This window comes from Lissotriton helveticus, chromosome 3_1 (assembly GCF_964261635.1).
Source record: "Lissotriton helveticus chromosome 3_1, aLisHel1.1, whole genome shotgun sequence".
Lineage (NCBI taxonomy): Eukaryota > Metazoa > Chordata > Amphibia > Caudata > Salamandridae > Lissotriton > Lissotriton helveticus.
In genome coordinates, this window is record NC_136061.1 from 50,496,245 (window position 1) to 50,520,695 (window position 24,451).

Consider the following 24,451-nt stretch of genomic DNA (forward strand, 5'->3'; position numbering starts at 1 on the left):
ACGGGGCACCTGAAGCAGCTGGAGCGCGCTTGATCTTAGAGGGCGACTAGGGGTGTACTTTTTTAGTTTCCCTCGAAGATATTGGGGGCTCTGTCCCTGGAGAGCACAGAACGTCAGGCAGCAAACTTTAAAGAAAACTCTGTTTTATCGGCAACCAGTGTAGTTTTCTCAGGATAGGGCGCAATGAGGAGCCAGCCTATGCTGGTGTACAACACGACTACAACATATTGGCAAAGGCAATAGCTCTTGCATAGGCAAGACCTATTGTCTTTGCCAATGCTTGTTTCTCACAGCTATCTAGACATTTGCAACCTTGTGTTCCACGTGTAATATCTGTACATTTTGCAATAAATTCATGTAATCCTAAACCAACATCAGGAATCTGATTACCATTAAAAGTGAAAGAGCTAGGAAAAGGTTTAGAATAATGTGACCATTAGTTTTATTTCACCAGCCAGGTTATACACTAGTTTTATTGCCTTTTCTCTAATCTGAAATAATTTTATGCTAGCATGCAAGATCTAACAAGCACAGAGGGGCAATATTTGGGTGAGAGGAGGCGGCTGCCTCACCCGTGACTGTACATAGTATGCGCTATAGCTTCCAGCTTAGTGTTTCTGAATGACAGTTGCAGCTTATTTAAACGGGGTTCAGCTTCCTGTCCCCAGGTTAGCAAACCAGTTCAAGCCAGCTCATGATTCTGGCTTAATCCTAGGTCTCTTTGAGGGACAGCTGTGAGGCTTTTTTCACTCCTAACTTCATGCCTCCCCCTTGTCCTGAATGCCAGATTAAATATGTGGCGGCCCGGCAGTGGACTGTCCGGTTTCAGTGGTGTCAGCATCAGGGCACCCTCTCTGACTCCATCCAGATTCATACCAGATGGCTCAGGACCCTCCCAGGGTGGTAGAGAAGTGGCAGTGTCATCTGTGACAGGCACCCCCCCTTCATCAAGAATTTAAGGTTTGACTGATGCTTCACTGCTAGGTTGAGGGGGTCACCTGGGGGTGGTGGAGAACAGAGGCCTGTGGTGGCCAATAGAAGCCAATCCCTTATCAGTCTTGCCCTAAATGAATTCTGCAGGCCCTCCTAGACAACACAACCACCATGTGGTACTGCAACAAGCAAACTGGAATAGGGTCCTGTGGTCTATTCCTTGAGGCCCTCTGTTTCTAGTGGTGGCTAGACCAGCAAAACATCATTCTGGTAGCCAACGATCTAGCAGGATCACTGAATGCCAGTACAGATGAGCTCAGCAGGCATTAGATGGTTGATTATGGTGGCATCACCACCCAGCAGTGGCAGAAGACATCTTCGATCAGAGGAAATGCCATTGGTAAACCTGCTCACTCCGGTGTGGAATGCCCTCCTCCTCTCCTTGAATTCTGCAAGAAGCTGAATACTTGGCTTTCAATTAACCAACCTATCATAGGCAAGGCACATACACCTGCTCAGCGGTAGGATACCCTCACAGGTGATATTGCACTTTACAAGTACACATAACATAAAACCTTTGAGAAAGTGAAGTGTCCAAATTACTGCATTTTGGAGTTTCCTCCAGATAAGTCGCGGGGGGTGCATTTCAACAGGTGAGCTATGCGTTTCCTCTGTGAGTTCCACAGCTACCTCTCCTGCTTTGAGTTCTGAGGAAGATCAGGATGGACTGTGTCAGTGTCTCTTAATTACCCCAGACTGGGCCAAGAGAGTATTGTACCCAGAGCTCTGGAGCATACATATTTGCTTTCCGATCAGGGCGTCACTTCAGGAAGACTTCCTCTCTCAGCAGCAGGGGTTAGGGTGGTGTTGCACCAGAGCCTTTGCAGCCTATACCTCCATGTGTGGAGACTGAGTGGGCACAGCTAACCTTTTTAGATCTGCCTACAACAATACTTGATGCTATTCTTACAGCCTGATGATGTTAGAAATGGGATCCCTGGCGTGCCAGGGCTTGCGCCAAAGTCAGTCAGAGACCACCACTCCTAAGTCAGGGCAAGGGAGTTACACGCCAAGATAACCCCTGCTCACCCTCTAGGTAACGTGGCGCGAGCAGCAAGGCTAAACTTGGAGGCGATGTGAGTTAAGTATTTGCGCACGCACCCCAGCAACAACACCCAGGACCCACCACAAAGGAAACTCCACATAAGGTTATATAAAAATAGCCTTTGTATTACACCAAAACACATTAGATAAAAACACACACTTTACAATGTGCCAACAGGCACGGGCAGAATTTACAGGGGATATGTACAAGACAGGGCCACCTGGACCACTGTCAGGAATCGGCACTTTTAGAAGTAACACTTTTAAAAATAGCACTTAGAATATAAAAAATAGAATGTAAAATCACTGTAGCACACAACCAGTAACCACTGGTAACCAGGACCTCACTAGCACCACCTGCACTAGGAGAAAAACAACCACCTAAGTATCACAATACCTGTAGGGGTGTAAGCACAGAACACATGATGCATAACATACATTCAGAGGTGTAAGGAAGGAAAACACATGATGCATCAACAATACATTCAGAGGTGTAAGAACAAGGCACATGACGCATAAAAACACATTCAGAGGTGCAGAAAATTAACAATTGCGCCAAACTCTCATAAGTCACCACCTGTGACTTTCCATAGGCCAACTGGCCTTGTTGGGGCTAGGACGCCCTGTGTCCAGTGTCCAGGGGCCTAAACGTAGCAGTTGCCCACAAAGTGCTGGGCAATGGTGTAAAAATGTTTGAGCCTTCCAGGGCTCAAGAACAACAATGGGGCCAATGTTGAAGCCTCGCTGGGCTCTAAACAATTGACTGGGTCCTCAGGAGCTTCTCAGGCTCCTAGTAAATAAATGGCCTGTAGGAAGGTAGATCCCTGACTATGGTTGCCCCCAACTTTTTGCCTGGTGTTTTGCTGGTTTTCTGACTTAGTTGACCTGGGGCCCTGCCATTCAGGACCCCAGGCCCACTGCTCTCTCTGTTAAAATGGATTCCATGTACCCTAGGTACATATCTGATTGGATACTGAGTCACCTTATCAGTCCCTGTACAGTATACCTTGGGTATCCAGGGCATAGGCGTACCCAGGGCCTACCAGGGGCTGAAGCATGTATTATGCCACCCCTGGCTGGCCATCCAAAACTGACACAACTGGCTGCTTGACAGCTGGGGCAAGGTGGTGTACACACCCTAAAATGGACACATATATTCCTATCAGTCACTCAGATGGCAATCCTGAAGGCAGAGTGCTTGGAATAATGTGAAATGGTGCTCTGGCATGAGCTGAGCCCGTTTGCAGCTTGCGGAACCAAGTCCTAATAGCTGTTCCATGATAACGCTATACCATATACTCTTAAGTGCATTATGTACCTCGCGGTCATATGCTAACTTTGGTATAGCATTATCAAAACATGTCGAGTAAGGTGTCATACGAATTGGAATACTAACCCCTCGCCAATTCTGGCGACGGGGTTACCATTCCACCCTTCTAGAGGGAAACGACATGTATGTAACCTGTAACCCCGGTTAAAGTCAGACATAGCCTCAGCTCCACAAAATGGATGCTGCCACCGAGACACAAGTCTGCCCTCCTGCTGCTGGGAGTCCTTCCAGCAACGGAGGCAAGGACAAAGGGTTTCCTGTCAGGGGCGGTGCCAGCACCATCCCAGACAGGATTTTGTGTATCCCAGGTAGGCAGGGCTTTAGAGGAAGGTGACTGCAAGTGGCACCCCGGTGCTCACTATGCATAGGCCGGCTCAAACCAGTTCTGGGGGCACACCAGCCCCTGAGCTGGGGAGAGACCGGACAAAGGAGAGGGGTGTAACCACCCCCCTCCTAGTCCCACCCATAGGGCAGGACTTAGTCGCGTGCCAGCCCCTTTTCTCAGGATAAAGGTAGGAGCAGGCCCCCTTCCAAACTAGATCATCTTTGAATCCTGAAACTACTTTCCACGAAAGGAACTCAAGACTCTTCTCAAGATTCTCCCTTGTGACTAAGGAGTAGTCACCCTGCAGCAGCAGGCACCATCCAAGCATCGCGGTTTGCTGTAAGTCTCTCCTCCGGATCAAGACTGCCCAGCTCGACGAGAACCGGCTTCCCTGGCACCTCTGACCTCTACCTGCATCATCAGCCCAGCTGAGATTCGTGGGTGTGACGAGACCTCGAGGGACCGGCCATCTTCAGGACTGCACGACGCTTGCCCAGCACGACCGCCGAGGGACCCTCGAGTGAGTGCTTTGGGGTTCGAGAAGACCTAACCCTGAGCAGCTCCAGCACCGAAGTCCAGCCCCCCAGCATCCACAAGATCTGCGTGGGGCCCTTCTGCTCTTTGCTGCTCACCGCGTTGTCCAGGTCACTTGCCCGTTGGCTAGTGACCCTCCCGACGACGAACCACGACGACAACACTGCTGGTCTGGTTGCTCCAGACTGGCCCTTGCTCCCCTCCAACAGAGGAGCACCCCGGACCCTCCTGGTCCACTCCAGACACCATTTTGAGTCCACCGCGTGGGCCTGCATTTGCCAAGAGTTGTTGCCCCAATCCTGGGTCCAGCGACGTCGACAGCAGATACCTCCGTGGGACAGCTCGCACCCCCATCCTGGTCGCCGACAACGCCTCCTGGTCCGAGAGACTGCAGAGCCCAGCGTCGCCCACTCACCTGGTCGAGGTGACTTCGTCCGGTGCCATCCTGGTGCCCACCTAATCACTGGCTAGTGATTCAGAACTTGGTCCCCTCTGCTTACAGGTCTCCTTCTTCACCGATCCAGGCTTGGATCCCTCCGAATCTCTTCACTGGTCGCCTGCCAGCAACTTCTTCTTTCAGGCTCCATAGACTGCAACAAGGATTCCCGACGTCTTTTCAGACCTATGCAGCCGCAGCCCCTGGGCTAGGTAACCTGAGCATTTCGGTGCTCCAGCATAGCTTAACTATCTAAGGGTCCAGATCCTTTTTCGTTTCAGCTCTATCTAGTCGGATTCGTCCGATAACACTAACTTTACGAAATCTAGCATCCATAGACTTTGTTCCGCATCCCGCGTGAGAGTGCACACTCTGCACCCGATCCCCCTAGGCCTCCTGCTAGTAATCTAAAGGTTCAGTAGTACAGTCCTATCGATCCCAAAGCCTATGAGATTAGTTACTTACCTGCTAGTATTTCGCATTCCACTTTTGTAGTATATGGTTTTCCGTGCCCCTCGGGCATTTGTGTAACTTGTGCGACTTGAAGTATTTTCTTAAGAGTTTTGTATTGTGCTTAGCACCCTGTCCTCATAAAGAGTCCAGGGTTGTTGTGTTATAAATAAATATCCTTTTATTTTCATAACAACTTGTGTGGTGTCCTTTCACTTGGTGTTCAAGGGGTATATGCGATGGTAAAACAGCTGGCTTAACACGCCCTCTAGAGTTTAGCCTTAGACTGCTCTTGTCCATGCTACTAGGATAGCTGGTCTAAAAAGGTTGACTTACAACCAATCATCAATAAGGGTTGTTTGGACTGATACAAAGTGCTCACTAGAATAGTGAACATTATATATCAGGCCAACTTCTCACATTGGTGTGCAGCGGTTGGGATTTGAGCTTGCTGTTGTTTTACCACACGTATCCTAAGAATATCATTTGAAAGATCACATAAGTACCAAGGTACATATAACTTAGCTTAGAATACTCTGAGTTCTACTGAACCAGCTGTTGTAGCTCCTAGGGCCTAGCACACCCTGACTACAACTCTTAGCAAGGGATCAGTAGGCAAACAAATAGTGTAGGTAAGTGCACCACTTACACCACACTAGAAGCATGTCTACCCATGGAGAGTCTTCAGAGACTCCCCTAGTGGCTAATGACCCTCCACAGGTCATCTCAAGATATGCAGCTCTCAGTTTCCAGGAGATGAGACAAGTGTGTACCTCCAGGAAACTGAAACAGGGGTCTAACCCCACCATTCCCTTTCTGATAGGTCTCTTAGAGACATATGATGCTAGGAAAGCTTCTCATACAGATGGGAATATGCCAGCCTTAGAGGGTACCCTTGGTGATCCAGACCTCCTTGACAATGACAAAGCAGTTGAGGAGGAGGAAGAAGAGGAACCCTCTGGGGATGAGGCAGACAACAGGTCTGAACTAGTCAGCAGACTTACTAGGGCCAACTTAGACCTACTTAGGGAAGGATCTGGGGGACCCCCAGTACTGACCCTAATGAGGCCTAACCTTGGAGTTAGGAGAGATAGATCTCCTTCTAGGGACTCCAATAGATCTCTGCACTCTAATGCCTCCTCTCAGAGGAGAAGGATTTCTCCCCAGTGGAGATTGACTTCCCCTCAGAGAAGAGAACATGAAGCAAGGATGAAACAGGCTAATCTAAGGATTGAAAGGGAAGAACTTGCCCTGGCCAAAGAAAAGCTTGCCTTTGCTAGAGAGCAGCAGATGTGTGGGACAGTTCCCACTGGTGGCAGCAATCTCCCAAGAGATAAAGAAAGGAGTTTAGATACTAAACACCTGAGAAAGATAGTGCCCCCCTTTAAACAAGGGGATGACATCCACAAATGGATGGCTGCTTTGTAGAGGGCCTGCACTGTCCAGTGCATCCCCCAAAGTCAGTGGGCAGCTATACTGTGGCTCTCCTTTGAAGGCAAAGGTAGAGATAAGCTCCTCACTACTAGAGTTGAGGATGCTAACAATTACCAAGTCCTGAAGAATACACTGGTTGATGGGTTTGGCTTAACCACTGAGCAGTACAGGTTGCTGTTCAGAGACACCCAGAAAACTCAGTCTCAGGATTAGGCTGACTTCGTTGATTGTGCCACTACGGCTTTTGAAGGCTGGATACTGGGTAGTAAGGTTACTGATTTCAAAGGATTGTATAATCTAATTATGAGAGAGCAAGTCTTAAATACTTGTCAGAACCAGTTATTACACCAGCACCTGGTAGACTCTGATCTGAACTCTCCACTAGAATTGGGTAAGAGGGCAGACAAATGGGTCAGAACCAGGGTTAGGCCTAAGAACCAAGGTGGTGACCAAAAGAAGGAATCAACCAAGCCTCAAGAGAAGGGTGGGAATAAATCTTCAGATCAAACCACATCAGGGCCCCAAAAATCCTCTGAAGGGGGTGGGTCCCAGAATCCTTCCAATACCCAAAAGAAACCTTATTGCCAAACCTGCAAGCAGGTGGGTCATTGGAAAACTGACATCAGTTGCCCAAAGAACCCCAATAAGGAAAACATACCCCCAAGTAACACTTCCAAGCCTCCTGTTACTACTAGTAGTAATCCCCCAGGTGGTGGGAGTGCCCCCAAGAATTTGGGTGCATTTACTTTGGGAGTTCCTGGGGACTCTGGCCTAACCAGGTCCCCTGACTTAGATACTCTTGTCTGTGAAAATGGCATGGGGTTTGCCAACTTCACTGCTTGTCCCAACACTTTGAGTAAGTACAGACAGGAGCCCCTCATCAATGGTATAAAAGTTGAGGCCTATAGAGATACAGGGGCTAGCATCACCATGGTGACTGAGAGCCTAGTCCCCTCAAGGCAACTTTTTCCTGGAGCCACATACCAGGTAACCAACATTGATGGAGTGCAGAGAGATCATCCCATAGCAGTGGTAAATCTCAGCTGGGGAGGTGTCACTGGCCCCAAGAGAGTGGCAGTGTCATCAAACTTGCCTGTAGATTGCTTACTAGGGAATGATTTAGAGATCTCAGCCTGGGCTGAGGTGGAGCAAGAAACCCATTTGAAAATGGTGAACCTCCATGGTAAGGTTAGTAGGGCAGTGATAGCCACAGCCCCAGTCCAAGATGTCCTCCCTGAACAGGTCAGGAGGGCTGTGCCAGTCACAGCCCAATCTCAGACAGCTTCCTTCCCAGAAAAGGTTAGCAGGGCTGTGATGGTCACAGCCCATACCCAAACTGAGTCCCCCCCCTGAAAAGGTTGGTGGAGTTGTGATGGCCACAGCTCAAACTCAGACAGATAATAGTGTTGTGAAGCCTGAAACTATGGATCACTCCACTCAGACAGAGAGCATTGAGGAGGAAGGGAAATCTCCCTCCCACCAGACTTTAGGAAAGGATCAGCCTCCTCAGGGAACTGATCTGACCCCTTGTGAAGAAACTGCCCCAGAGGTAGTCAGGCCTAGCCTGGCAGAGCCTCTGATGTCAGTGGACCCTTCCAAGGTAGAACCCAGTCTGGAGCAGGTAACCTGCCCCTCTCTACCCTGCCTCAGTCAGCCCAGGGCTGTAGAGGTCAGGGAGGCCAGTGTTGGACCCCAAAGGGCCCCCTGTCCAAAGGAATATCCCAATCAGCAGATTAAGGGCACTGAAGCTAGCAGACCTAGCCAAGTGAAAATAAAACACACTCCTGAGGGATCCCCCTTAAAATTAGTTAGGGACCTCCCACAGATGGACACTGTTGGGCACAGCCAAACTTGGGACCTGAGGGCCCCAGACCTGACCTGTCCCTCCAGTAAGCCAAACAGAGGGACCCAGCCTCCAGCTTTAGGTAGCCAGAGGTTGACCCTGAGAGCTCACAGCAACTCAGTCCTGGAAAGAAAGGCACACATGGTAGATGGTGATTTGAGGAAGTTGAGCCCAACATTAGTGGAGACTCACTTCATTACTCCATCCCAGCACCAGCCTTTTACTTTGCCAAAACACACCACAGGTAGAGATTCCCTATGGTGGAGACCCTCAGATACCCCTAGGGTGAGGGATTGCTCAGTGGACCATGAGATAGGGGGTAACCATGCCAGTGCTGGTACTTCCTTATATGGCCACTTAGGCAATATAGGCTTACCTGGTCAAGGATAGCCTTATCTCCTTTCGTTTGGGGGGGGTTATGTAGGAAGGTAGATCCCTGACTATGGTTGCCCCCAACTTTTTGCCGGGTGTTTTGCTGGTTTTCTGACTTAGTTGACCTGGGGCCCTGCCATTCAGGACCCCAGGCCCACTGCTCTCTCTGTTAAAATGGATTCCATGTACCCTAGGTACATATCTGATTGGATACTGAGTCACCTTATCAGTCCCTGTACAGTATACCTTAGGTATCCAGGGCATAGGCGTACCCAGGGCCTACCAGGGGCTGAAGCATGTATTATGCCACCCCTGGCTGGCCATCCAAAACTGACACAACTGGCTGCTTGACAGCTGGGGCAAGGTGGTGTACACACCCTTTGCTTTAGATATAGTATTCCTATATCTAACCCTAAAATGGACACATATATTCCTATCAGTCACTCCTATGGCAGGCCTTATCAATCCTGAAGGCAGAGTGCTTGGAATAATGTGAAATGGTGCTCTGGCATGAGCTGAGCCCGTTTGCAGCTTGCGGAACCAAGTCCTAATAGCTGTTCCATGATAACGCTATACCATATACTCTTAAGTGCATTATGTACCTCGCGGTCATATGCTAACTTTGGTATAGCATTATCAAAACATGTCGAGTAAGGTGTCATACAAATTGGAATACTAACCCCTCGCCAATTCTGGCGACGGGGTTAGCATTCCACCCTTCTAGAGGGACACGACATGTATGTAACCTGTAACCCCGGTTAAAGTCAGACATAGCCTCAGCTCCACAAAATGGATGCTGCCACCGAGACACAAGTCTGCCCTCCTGCTGCTGGGAGTCCTTCCAGCAACGGAGGCAAGGACAAAGGGTTTCCTGTCAGGGGCGGTGCCAGCACCATCCCAGACAGGATTTTGTGTATCCCAGGTAGGCAGGGCTTTAGAGGTAGGTGACTGCAAGTGGCACCCCGGTGCTCACTATGCATAGGCCGGCTCAAACCATTTCTGGGGGCACACCAGCCCCTGAGCTGGGGAGAGACCGGACAAAGGAGAGGGGTGTAACCACCGCCCTCCTAGTCCCACCCATAGGGCAGGACTTAGTCGCGTGCCAGCCCCTTTTCTCAGGATAAAGGTAGGAGCAGGCCCCCTTCCAAACTAGATCATCTTTGAATCCTGAAACTACTTTCCACAAAAGGAACTCAAGACTCTTCTCAAGATTCTCCCTTGTGACTAAGGAGTAGTCACCCTGCAGCAGCAGGCACCATCCAAGCATCGCGGTTTGCTGTAAGTCTCTCCTCCGGATCAAGACTGCCCAGCTCGACGAGAACCGGCTTCCCTGGCACCTCTGACCTCTACCTGCATCATCAGCCCAGCTGAGATTCGTGGGTGTGACGAGACCTCGAGGGACCGGCCATCTTCAGGACTGCACGACGCTTGCCCAGCACGACCGCCGAGGGACCCTCGAGTGAGTGCTTTGGGGTTCGAGAAGCCCTAACCCTGAGCAGCTCCAGCACCGAAGTCCAGCCCCCCAGCATCCACGAGATCTGCGTGGGGCCCTTCTGCTCTTTGCTGCTCACAGCGTTGTCCAGGTCACTTGCCCGTTGGCTAGTGACCCTCCCGACGACGAACCACGACGACAACACTGCTGGTCTGGTTGCTCCAGACTGGCCCTTGCTCCCCTCCAACAGAGGAGCACCCCGGACCCTCCTGGTCCACTCCAGACGCCATTTTGAGTCCACCGCGTGGGCTTGCATTTGCCAAGAGTTGTTGCCCCAATCCGGGGTCCAGCGACGTCGACAGCAGATACCTCCGTGGGACAGCTCGCACCTCCATCCTGGTCGCCGACAACGCCTCCTGGTCCGAGAGACTGCAGAGCCCAGCGTCGCCCACTCACCTGGTCGAGGTGACTTCGTCCGGTGCCATCCTGGTGCCCACCTAATCACTGGCTAGTGATTCAGAACTTGGTCCCCTCTGCTTACAGGTCTCCTTCTTCACCGATCCAGGCTTGGATCCCTCCGAATCTCTTCACTGGTCGCCTGCCAGCAACTTCTTCTTTCAGGCTCCATAGACTGCAACGAGGATTCCCGACGTCTTTTCAGACCTATGCAGCCGCAGCCCCTGGGCTAGGTAACCCGAGCATTTCGGTGCTCCAGCATAGCTTAACTATCTAAGGGTCCAGATCCTTTTTCGTTTCAGCTCTATCTAGTCGGATTCGTCCGATAACACTAACTTTACGAAATCTAGCATCCATAGACTTTGTTCCGCATCCCGCGTGAGAGTGCACACTCTGCACCCGATCCCCCTAGGCCTCCTGCTAGTAATCTAAAGGTTCATTAGTACAGTCCTAGCGATCCCAAAGCCTCTGAGATTAGTTACTTACCTGCTAGTATTTCGCATTCCACTTTTGTAGTATATGGTTTTCCGTGCCCCTCGGGCATTTGTGTAACTTGTGCGACTTGAAGTATTTTCTTAAGAGTTTTGTATTGTGCTTAGCACCCTGTCCTCATAAAGAGTCCAGGGTTGTTGTGTTATAAATAAATATCCTTTTATTTTCATAACAACTTGTGTGGTGTCCTTTCACTTGGTGTTCAAGGGGTATATGTGATGGTAAAACAGCTGGCTTAACACGCCCTCTAGAGTTTAGCCTTAGACTGCTCTTGTCCATGCTACTAGGATAGCTGGTCTAAAAAGGTTGACTTACAACCAATCATCAATAAGGGTTGTTTGGACTGATACAAAGTGCTCACTAGAATAGTGAACATTATATATCAGGCCAACTTCTCACATGACCCATGAGCCTCTCTGGGCTCTTAAAGATACTTGTGGCGCTTGAGCCCCTCGTGGGCTCTCAAAGCAAATGGCACCCTCAGAGCCTCTCTGGGCTCAACACACAATGCGGGGTCCTGGAGCCTCGGGGGCTCTAAATAAACAAATATGCCCCCACGAGCCTTTCACTAGGGGGGAGGGGCGGGCACCGGCAATGTGCCTCGGCGCCCCCTCCCTTCTCTCGCCGCCACTGCGCACTCACCGGAAGAACACGGAGACACGAGCAGCACTCACCGGGACTCTGGCGGGCGGGGGCTCCTCTCTGGGACGGCTCCTCTCGAGAGCTCCCGCTCCTCGGGGGCTCTCTCCACACGTCTTCCTCTCTCTCCGGGGCTCTCCCTCGCTCTTGGGAGCCCCGGGGGGAAAACCAGGCCCCGGCTCTCCCTCTTCATGCACCGAATCCCGGCACCCGGCAGCTTCCGGTTGTCCCGAAGTCCCGCCTACCACCAGGCGAGTCGCTGGCACTTCCGGGTCGCGCTGCTGAGGGCAGCCAGTAGCAGCGCGGCCCTGGGGACGTGGAGGCGGCACTTCCAGGTCGCACAAGGCAGCAGCCCGGCAACGATTTCAATGCCCCTGGGCTGCGGCAGTGATCTTCGAGGGGCAATGCCGGGTGGGCACCGGCTGGTCTAAAATCACAACAAATCGAGGTGGGCACTCGATATTAGGGCGGCAATGTCCCTGGCAGGGTGGGCACCTGCTAGGGGACTTTAAAGTCGGCAAATAAGCGGGGTGAGCTCCCGCGCCGCAAATGGGCAAAACAGGGGGATCCCCACGCCGGGGAATCCCTCGAGGGCGGCAATTAAGCGGCCAAATGCCGGGTGGGCACCGGCAGAGAGATACATCGCTCCCAATCGCTGTAAGTCAAATAGAAGCGCTTCCAGGCGCTAGGGCAGGAAATAAAGCACTTCCAAGCGCTAGGAGGCAATTCCAGCGCTCCCAGCGCTAGAGGACAGCACAAGTCCAGAGAAAGTCCTTGAAATGCAGCAAGGCAGGGGGGGGCAAGGCTGGGCCAGGGGCCAGCTCACTGGCCCTCCAGGCAGGGAGGCAGTCCAAGTGGCGGTCCCTCCTGGCCCCAGCAGCAGCAGCAGCCCCCTCAGGATCCTGGAAGAGAACCAACTCTGTGGGGACACAGCCCCATTTTTATACACCACATTCCATTGTCTGTAGGTACAGGGTGGGGGGGAACCAGTCGCAGCTGGTTTTGGAGCACCCTTGATGTGCTCGTCAGCACACTCTATTCACTGGCAGGGCTAGGGTCGTTAGACGCACCACAGGGGGCGGAGCCAGCATTGTCTGGGGAAAACCCAGCCTCATTCAGGACACAGGTACACTCCTCCCCAGCCATCAGCATGCTAATCTCCCACTTACCACCGGGCAGACCCATCCAGCCTTCCTGGAGCCTGGCATGCCAGCCAGCTCCAGCCAATCACGCTCCAGCACCCTCACTGCACACACACAGCCATGTCTAGAAGTGGCACTTCCCCACTAGACACATACAAGCCGCACATACCATTGCGCAGCATTCACTCTCACGAGTTTGCACATACCAGACTCGAGCCTGTACACCCCACGCATCAGGAACTACCAGGGACACATACAGTCCCCATGCATTCCTATGGGAGGGCAGGCCTATCTCATCACATGCACTCAAAGTGCGCACGCACTTTCCACTGGGACACAGTGAAAGTGCGCAGAATCCAAAAAACACCATCACCAGGTCACCATTACAAGCAAAATGTTTAGGGGTGAACCTGCCATAAGGGCCAAGTCCAACACAACCCCCTTCCAGCCAAAATGCAGGGTAGACCAATCACCACCGCGATGGACTTCCCTGCTTGGGGCGATAGAACACGGACGCTGGCCCGCAACTGCAGGGACACCCTCCTGTTCTATGCCACGATGAATCCATGGGATTCCTTCTCACCACACTGTCTGGACCAACTGGGCTACCCCACTGGTACTCCCGAGCTGTCCGCGGCCAGGACCAGGCCCTGGGCCACCCAGGTGCCACTGGTCCTTGCCTATTCACAGAGTGAGGGGTAGTAACCCCTGGCACATAGGAGCCATTCTAAACTCTTCCTGTCTGCAAGACAGGACTAGACTGCCACTGGTTCTCCAGCCTAGGGCCTACAACCTCAGGCAGACCAGGAGTCTCGGGGAAGGCTCTCCTCCCCCTACCTCTTCTTCTAGGGTTCCTCCACCTCCAACGAGGGGTACACCTAGAACGCCATTCCAACCCAGGGCTTATCCACTCAGGTTGCACCGGGGTCAGAGGCGGCCTCTCCCACCCTCTGCACCCCCTTCCAGAGGTCTGCCCTCTCCCAACTGGAGAGGTTCCTCTGGAAGAAGAACCGGTCAGGACACTGGTTACAGTCGTCCTACCCTTCAGGTCAGGCTGATCCTGAACCTGGCCTCCCAACCTCTGGTCTAAAACCTTTGGTGGAACAATTGCCAGGCACTCCAGGACTTCTGGGGATTCACACGCCATCCCCCTGAGGCTGACACATGACCCATGTGTCGTGTGACTGTCTGTCTGGCGCAGATCTCCCGTCCCCTGTCCACCTGACAGTGCGCGAAGATCCCCCAGAACAGAAGTGGTGTCACCCTGGTCACTACACGGGAACCCAGCCCAACTGGGTAGTCCCTGACCCACTGGTTCTTCCACTGGGAAACTCATCCCACATTCACTCCCTCCTCACTCTGGACTCCTGTACCCTCCCTACCGGAGCGGTACTGCCAGACTCTAGAACCACAGGAGCTCTGTTTACAGACGCTCCAGGTCCTCTACTCACTAGGAGATCCTCCTCAAATGGACTAACAGGACAGCCTAGGTCCCCAACCTGGTGTTCCCTACAGAAACCATCCAAGTCCTGAGGCAGGGCTTCAGGCGTCTGGAGACCCTCGGTCTCCCCCTCACTCCTGCTCCACTGAGCCAGGCAGTAAGCCCCTACACCCTCCTCACTATCCTGGGACCTAGCTGGGCTACACGGAGCCTCTTCCACCACGCTGGGCTGGAAGATCCCTGAACCACTACTTTTGGAGTCACTCACCAATGACTCTAGAGAACCTCTAGTGCTTTCCCAGCGGTCTGCTTCATCTGCAAGCTCACATGCGTCGGACAATCCACACCCCAACAGGTGTGTGCGCAACCCTGGTGAACAACAACTGAGCAGGTGCTCTTTGACAATCAGCTCAAACAAGACATCAAAATCATCTTTCGTGTGAACTTGCACCCAAGCCACAGTGTATCACAACATTCATCCTCAAAATCTACCCAAGACTGGTGAGACAGTTTTCTACTGTCCCTGAACTTCACCCTTAACTCCTCCTCTGGGGAAACAGGTACCAGACTGGGGGAACTGGGACTGGGATTTCCTACACTGAAATCTAAATAGCTGCCACCACTGGACCCAACCCGCCCTGGGGAGTCCAGAAAATTAAAACTGCGCGCAGGGGATAGTCTACCCTCCAGAGCTACTTTGCCTCTGGTGGAGGCCCTCTCAGCCTCCTCTATCCTTTCCTGCGCTAAGACCCTCTGAGTCTCTAGCTGTTGCTTTCTAACGCCCAGCTGTGCCATAGCCTGGGCATGCTCTAACCTGAGCTTCTCTAAAGCCAGCTGGTGCTCCCTTTCTCTCCTCCTATCTTCCAGCTCCTCTGGGGACAGGAAAAGGGATGAGGCGCTGCCTCCTACGCTGGACCCAGCAAGGGACTCCCTATCTATGGGGTCCTCACTATCTGCTGGCGTCCCTGAGCTATCATTTTCTTCCTCCTCCTCAGACTCTTCAGGGCTCCCCTCAGACCCACCACCCTCATGGTGTGAGACCCGGGCCCTCTCCTCACTGTGCTCACGCTCCCAGTCCTCCTTCTGCCATTGGATTATGTTACCCCTAAGTTGGGACTGGGTGTCTGACTCATTCACTGCAATGTCTCTCTCTTTGCAAAACTCTCTCAGTTCATGCATAAACAGACCCCAGACATTAAAAGCAGACTCCATCTTGGCAGGATGCTCACAGACACGTGCAACACAGGCGACTTAACTGCCAGAGCTGAAGCAAGAGTCCAAATTTACAAAGGTATTCAGCAAGTTCTCTATCCTAGGGAACTCACACTCACTTGTCTAGTGCCACACACCATTCATCCACACACAACCCTCCCCTCGGACTGGTAAGGCAGTTTCTACCACCCCTGATTCCTCAACCTGACCACACGTGACACAGGTACCAAACTCTGGGCGCAGGGTGGGAGACAAATGTACCGGACACAATTGCACAATGATACCTTTAGGAGAAGAAAATATGAAACTTCAAAAAAAACAATCCCCTAAAATGTGGTCATCTAAAATGCAGAGTTTTGTAGTGTGGCCAGTTGCCACTGTGGTACACCGCAAACACAAATCCTCATCCTCACCGCTTGCCGCCAATGTTAGAAATGGGATCCCTGGCTGGCCAGGGCTTGCGCCAAAGTCAGTCAGAGACCACCACTCCTAAGTCAGGGCAAGGGAGTTACACGCCAAGATAACCCCTGCTCACCCTTTAGGTAACGTGGCGCGAGCAGCAAAGCTAAACTTGGAGGCGATGTGAGTTAAGTATTTGCGCACGCACCCCAGCAACAACACCCAGGACCCACCACAAAGGAAACTCCACACAAGGTTATATAAAAATAGCCTTTGTATTACACCAAAACACTTTAGATAAAAACACACACTTTACAATGTGCCAACAGGCACGGGCAGAATTTACAGGGGATATGTACAAGACAGGACCACCTGGACCACTGTCAGGAATCAGCACTTTTAGAAGTAACACTTTTAAAAATAGCACTTAGAATATAAAAAATAGAATGTAAAATCACTGTAGCACACAACCAGTAACCACTGGTAACCAGGACCTCACTAGCACCACCTGCACTAGGAGAAAAACAACCACCTAAGTATCACAATACCTGTAGGGGTGTAAGCACAGAACACATGATGCATAACATACATTCAGAGGTGTAAGGAAGGAAAACACATGATGCATCAACAATACATTCAGAGGTGTAAGAACAAGGCACATGACGCATAAAAACACATTCAGAGGTGCAGAAAATGAACAATTGCGCCAAACTCTCATAAGTCACCACCTGTGACTTTCCATAGGCCAACTGGCCTTGTTGGGGCTAGGACGCCCTGTGTCCAGTGTCCAGGGGCCTAAACGTAGCAGTTACCCACAAAGTGCTGGGCAACTGGTGCAACAATGTTTGAGCCTTCCAGGGCTCAAGAACAACAATGGGGCCAATGTGGGAGCCTCGCTGGGCTCTAAACAATTGACTGGGTCCTCAGGAGCTTCTCAGGCTCCTAGTAAATAAATGGCCCCATAGCCTCTCTGGGCTCTTAAAGATACTTATGGGGCTTGAGCCCCTCGTGGGCTCTCAAAGCAAATGGCACCCTCAGAGCCTCTCTGGGCTCAACACACAATGCGGGGTCCTGGAGCCTCGGGGGCTCTAAATAAACAAATATGCCCCCACGAGCCTTTCACTAGGGGGAGGGGCGGGCACAGGCAATGTGCCCCGGCGCCCCCTCCCTTCTCTCGCCGCCACTGCGCACTCACCGGAAGAACACGGAGACACGAGCAGCACTCACCGGGACTCTGGCGGGCGGGGGCTCCTCTCTGGGACGGCTCCTCTCGAGAGCTCCCGCTCCTCGGGGGCTCTCTCCACACATCTTCCTCTCTCTCCGGGGCTCTCCCTCGCTCTTGGGAGCCCCGGGGGAAAAACCAGGCGCCGGCTCTCCCTCTTCATGCACCGGATCCCGGCAGCTTCCGGCTTCCGGTTGTCCCGAAGTCCCGCCTACCACCAGACGAGCCGCATGCACTTCCGGGTCGCGCTGCTGAGGGCAGCCAGTAGCAGCGCGGCCCTGGGGACATGGAGGTGGCACTTCCGGGTCGCACAAGGCAGTAGCCCGGCAACGATTTCAATGCCCCTGGGCTGCGGCGGTGATCTTCGAGGGGCAATGCCGGGTGGGCACCGGCTGGTCTAAAATCACAACAAATCGAGGTGGGCACTCGATATTAGGGCGGCAATGTCCCTGGCAGGGTGGGCACCTGCTAGGGGACTTTAAAGTCGGCAAATAAGCGGGGTGAGCTCCCGCGCTGCAAATGGGCAAAACAGGGGGATCCCCATGCCGGGGAATCCCTTGAGGGCGGCAATTAAGCGGCCAAATGCCGGGTGGGCACCGGCAGAGAGATACAGCGCTCCCAATCACTGAAAGTCAAATAGAAGCGCTTCCAGGCGCTAGAGCAGGAAATAAAGCACTTCCAGGCGCTAGGAGGCAATTCCAGCGCTCCCAGCGCTAGAGGACAGCACAAGTCCAGAGAAAGTCCTTGAAATGCAGCAAGGCGGGGGGGGCAAGGCTGGGCCAGGGGCCAGCTCACTGGCCCTCCAGGCAGGGAGGCAGTCCAAGTGGCAGTCCCTCCTGGCCCCAGCAGCAGCAGCAGCCCCCTCAGGATCCTGGAAGAGAACCATCTCTGTGGGGACACAGCCCCATTTTTATACACCACATTCCTTTGTCTGTAGGTACAGGGTCGGGGGAAACCAGTCGCAGCTGGTTTTGGAGCACCCTTGATGTGCTCATCAGCACACTCTATTCACTGGCAGGGCTAGGGTCGTTAGACGCACCACAGTGGGGCGGAGCCAGCATTGTCTGGGGAAAACCCAGCCTCATTCAGGACACAGGTACACTCCTCCCCAGCCATCAGCATGCTAATCTCCCACTCACCACCGGGCAGACCCATCCAGCCTTCCTGGAGCCTGGCATGCCAGCCAGTCCCAGCCAATCACGCTCTAGCACCCTCACTGCACACACACAGCCATGTCTAGAAGTGGCACTTCCCCACTAGACACATACAAGCCGCACATACCATTGCGCAGCATTCACTCTCACGAGTTTGCACATACCAGACTCGAGCCTGTACACCCCACGCATCAGGAACTACCAGGGACACATACATTCCCCATGCATTCCTATGGGAGGGCAGGCCTATCTCATCACATGCACTCAAAGTGCGCACGCACTTTCCACTGGGACACAGTGAAAGTGCGCAGAACCCAAAAATCACCATCACCAGGTCACCATTACAAGCAAAAAGTTTAGGGGTGAACCTGCCATAAGGGCTAAGTCCAACAGATGATCTTTGACAAACTGATAGATATTGGGAGTAATTTGTTGCTTGGTGTGGTGTTCGTCATAGTGACCCTCTTCAGGCCAAATTCTAGATGTATCACTCCTTTTTTGTTGCATAAGCAAGGCATTTCAGTGGGCACTGTTAATGGTAATCTATAGGCCATTTTTCTGCTTACCTTATAAATCCCCTGTATATAGATCACCTGTAGTGATGCATTTTATCAAAAGGTCTGACTCACATGTTCCTTCCGAGGGTGCCCCCAATGGACCGTGAGCTGACCTATCCTATGAGATTGTCCACTGAGCCAATACACAGTTTACTGAAACTACTTAATCAAATTTATTTTGTTGCTGATCGCAATCACCTCCTTCCACCAGACAGCCTTCTTACCCAAAGTTGTGACTTTTCCTGGTCAGCCACTCTGTCACTCTGCAACAGGTTGTGCTATATCTCAACCTTCTAAGGAGGCTTTGTTGGCAGGACCCAAAAAGGGCTTTGAGTTTCTACATTGGTTACACATCATGTGGATAATCAGCTCTTTGTAGAATTCTCTGAAGCAAAGAAATGTAAGGCAGTGCAGGACCTTGCTGGTTCTGGACATCGGCCGAGTAACAACATGGGAGTTTCCGCTGACATTCAAGAAACACTACTGCCTTGACAGTCCAGGCCATCAGGAGGTTTTTCTTGCCCACACGGTTGTGCAAGACTTTCTGTTCTGAGTCTGTGTGCCAGACGCTCTACCATTTGGAGGTACTGCTGTGATATCTATTCTAGAGGTGAGGAATCTTGCGTGAATGTGATCAGAAGAACAAGGTCAGGGTTACTTTTTGTTAATTCTCTTTCTTGTGAATACTCTAACTTCAAATTCCTCACTACCCTCCACACTCCCCTTGGCTGCTGAACTTCATAATAAGTTACTACGTTAGATTTTGACTCCCTGTCACCTACATTTTGTTTGAAGTGCTCAGCCGGTGAGGGTGCAGAAGTAGCCGGATTAAGAAACTGAGTTTGACTTGTATGCGGCTGCGCTCGGGCATGTCCGGGGCGGAGTGGCGTCATTGTGAAGTCACACAGCACATCCTATAGGAGCCTGGGAGCACTTCTATAAAAGTATCTGAGATTTAGATTTGATGGTAAGTAGTTTTTTATTTTGTTGCACCCTTAAATATTCCTAATTTTAATTAACTTTTTTAAATTTCTTTTTTAATTTAAGTCTTTTGTTTCTTAACCTCATTTCTACTGAGGCTTTTTCTGTTGTTTAGGAAACTGCAATTAAGCCTGCAAATATTTTTATTCCACAAAAGGTGTCCTGGTGAAATTTGTGATATTTTTCCACATGTTGGGGTTTTAACGGTACACAAGAGTTTGTGGATTCTCCTGGAAGGAACCCAAAAAACAGTTGCATCATATACCCTCTTTTTTTGCTATTTTGTGGAAAATGGGAACAGTACTGTGCAAAAAAACCTGTGAAATATTTGCTGTGCTAAAATCACACTCGTTACAAATTCACAACTTCCAGGAACACGCAGAATTGTAATAATAACAACAACAAAATCTGATAGACTTCTAGCTGGAGATTCCTCACTTTTTGAATAGTCCACAGGTACCAGACTGGCCATGGAAACTTTTCAGAAGAACCTCTGTGTGCCGGTAGGTTGTGCCTTGTAGCTCTGCTCTGGAAATGACGCGCACAGGCTATGTATAGGCCATGCCTGCACACTGACGTTAGTTCCTTTTTTTTTGCGCCACCAGACACAAATTACCTTTACAAATCTTTCCAGTGTGCAAATGATCTCACTCCCAAAGGTGACAGGTTTTGAACCCTGTGGGCACTGTCAGATAGGATGCCTGTGACAGATCCACATCAGGTCTGTCTGTGGTGCCTGGGGGTGGGCCACGACTCCAAAGCCTGCAGCAACTGTGCGTCAATGGACCCGAAGGCCACCAGGAACCAAAAGGTGAAACTTTACATCAGGAAGGAAGAGAAAACTCCCTGCCAAGACTGCTACTAATCGCAGTCTGCATTGAAAGTTTGGTACCCTGTCTCATTGTCAAATATGAAGCAGTTGTTCCAGAGTCAGGTCTTCTTCTTGATGTGAGTCCTCTAGTTAGTCTAAGAAGAAATCTGAGCAGGACTCTTTCTCTGCGCCATTTGTATTCACCTCAGTGACGGCGATGTCACTCTTTACAATCTTGCTCACGAAGTCAAGTCAAATTGCCAAACGCCATCGTTGTCTTCCAGGTGACCCCTGCCTTCTTGTCACAGCACCCTTCTCCTGAAAGTTTTGTTGAGCAAGTCTCCACAAATGGATCTAACTAGTCATTCCCCACCACTTCCCCACATGGAGAACCTAAGCGGTGGGAATATTTGGAAAGGGACTCTTTCTTCCATCAGTCTGGCTCGCTGAGATGTCAAGGCCTACTGCTTGTTGGTATGCTATTCCCATGCCCTTTGTGACTCAATGGCACAAGTCCTACCTGGTGTGCCTAACAAATTACGACATGTTGTTGCTCAGGCGGGTCAAGATGGTTGTGATACGTCCAGGTTCACAATTCGTTGTGGCTTGGACACCACCACTCTTTGACTGGACTCGCTTGTTCATAGACAAGTATGATTCTGCGCTGGATAGTTTGAAAGAGAGCAGGGCTATGGCTCACTCTTCTGGGCCTGTCCACGCCACCTCACCATCAGCATCCTGTCAACCACCCTTGGATTTGGTAGAGGCACACAGTCCTGCTAGCCTGACCAGCCCCCACAGGGAACCCAACAGTTTTGCAGTCATGGCCTACCCTCCAACCATCCCTGTGGCCAAGGTCATCAGGCCGCCCTGTCCACTCGTCCCCTGCTACTCCACCTGACAAACCTCAGAAGCGGAACCATCCAGGTGTGGGTACACATGAAGCACTACCCTAAAGCCAGTCCTGCTCCCAGCAATGAGGTATGACAAGCTTTTCCAGAAAAGGCCTGAGAGCTAACCTCAGACATTTTATGAGGAAAAAGATCTATCTAAGTGGTGGGGTGCGATACTCTCTCCCCCCCCCCCCACCCCCCACCCTACCTCCTCCCAACCTCCAGCAAGCAAAACAAGTTAACAGATTTTCGGTTGATGATGTAAGGGAGAGTAGACTTCTCCCCTGAAAATGCTTTGAAACTTTTGCTAAAACACCACAGACCCTTATAGGGTGTTCATGAAATATTCCAGTACTTTCATGGTGCACTAGGGAAGCCTGGCATTTCCTAGGATTAGATCTTGTTTTTTTTCAAATGCCTTGAGTCAGAAATTACTTAGACTATACAAAGGTCATCATTTTTCAAGGGTGAGCCCCATATGCCAAAGACTACATTCAAAATGACAGTGCCAGACATTTAACATAGCTACTTCAGCCACAGTCTTGGGTACCTCTAAAAATTCCTTCAGATATACCAGGGTTAGCATTTTGCCATTGACACCTTCTATAAAATCAGTACAGGAAATCTTATGACAAGAGTTACCTCAAAATATCAGATCCAAAATGTTTCTATGACATTCTAAGAAATTAATTTCTAAGAAAATTCTAAGAAATTTAACAGATTATTCAAGTAAGCTATCAAAAAAGATACTGTTCAGGCAGAATTCAAATTGCTAAACATGCAAATAAAGAATTCTATAAAATACTCGCTGTATTTCGTAAACCAAATTCCCAAAAAGGAGCTTATCCTATTACTCAAGACTTCAAAGACAAACTGGCAAATCATTACACAGCCAAGTCAGACACATTGGACTCATATTTAAAACAAATAAAAGCACTAGCTCCGACCCTTCAACAAAACAACAATCCAAGAATACACTAACCCAGCCTCTTCATTCCTTTCAACCAATTTCACATTATGAATGTATGGACCTGGTTAAAGAACGCAGACCCGCGGCAGCCTTTCTGACCCATGTCCACCACAAACCTTCAAGAGAATTCTTCTAACAACCTCTGCTACCACACCCGTAAGAAGAATCATCAATAATTTCTTAATTACTGGAAGATTTCTGGAAAAACTAAAAAAAAGAAATACATAGGCCCATAACTGAAAAAACCAAACTGGATGAGCTGAACCCCTACAACTACAGACCGATTACAAATGGACCTTTCCTGGGCAAACTGACTGAAAGAGCAGCATTTGCCTAGACATCACAATTCATTGAAGATAACACCATACTTTTGGACTTCCATATGGGATTCCGTCCGGGAAGAGGCACATAATCTGCCCTCGTTGCCATCTGGGGTGACCTTAAAAACACAGTGGACCGCACCGGGGTAGCTGCAATACTTCTCTTGGACCTCTCAGCTGCCTTTGACACAGTTGACCATGACACTCTGACACAGAGACTCTAAAAAGCCGGCAGAGAGGGGACTGCTCTAGACTGGATCATATCCTACCTTCACATCAGAACTAATGTCATCCATACCACCGTTTCTCTTCTAAACTGTACTTATAAAAGCAGGGGTCTCTCAAGGCTCTATCACCTCACTCATGCTTTTCAACATTTAAATGAAGTCAGTACCGGCACTGATAAATCAAATTTCACCTTGCATGCTATAAATAAACAGATGGCACACAAATAATCGATCAACTGGAATGCCCCAAAGACATTGGAAACTCACCAATTTTTAGTTGTCTCAGAGCCTTGGATCAATGGATGTCATAGTCATCTCAAATTGAATACTTCCATAATGGAAATACTCACATGTGGTGATTGGGAAAATTATGACCCACTCACTGTATGGCATGATGATCTGGGAACACCACTTAAAGTATCAAAGCAAGTAAGAAACCTCAGACTTACCATGGACTCCAAGCTATCAATGAATGCCCAAGTGGACAAACTAGCAAGAACAAGCTTTGTTACTATAAAAACTCTGCAACACATCTTCCCCCACCTGGGATTTCCACACAAGTTCCAGGCTACCATCTTTCTTTTGTCCAAACTCGATTATGCCAATAGCCTCAATCACAGATCACCTTTAACTACTATGAAAAGACTACAATGGATTCAGAACTCTGCTGCAAGACCACTCTTACATATAAAGCCACAAGCCCACATCTCCCCTGCCTTGAAAGACCTACATTGGTTACTGTTTGCCAGAAGATCCACGTTCAAGCTGCTTTGTATCACCCACAAAGAGATACATGGAACAGGACTGCTCTTGATCAGAAATCAAATCACCAAATATATTCAGCAAAGGAAACTCGACTCTAGAGTGGCACGTTGCCTCAAAATTACACCATGCAAGAAAAAAAACATGAGTGGCACATTGTTCTTTGTTCAAGCAGCCAAACTATGGAACTTTTTACCCCAAAACATAAGATCCACAGATAACCACCTTGTCTTCAGAAAACTACTCAAGAATTGGCTCTTCCCTACATAACCACCATACTCTTACCAAAACTTACAACACACCCCTTTGTTTAGAAGCATTTATTTGGACTATAGATGTGTATCTACATATGTATATTGCTTTGCATAAATGTGTATAATAATTATGTTTTTAAAGATATAGATATTCATTAGTTCTGCTTAACAAATGTACATATTACTTAATGACAGTATTCAATGTCTAACATGTATATATAAGTGACTGGATGAATAAGTAAATATTTTAGCATAATTATCTATAATTGCTTCACTATTGAATTACAAAAAATGTTTTAAAAACAGTTAAAAGTAAGGCAACACTT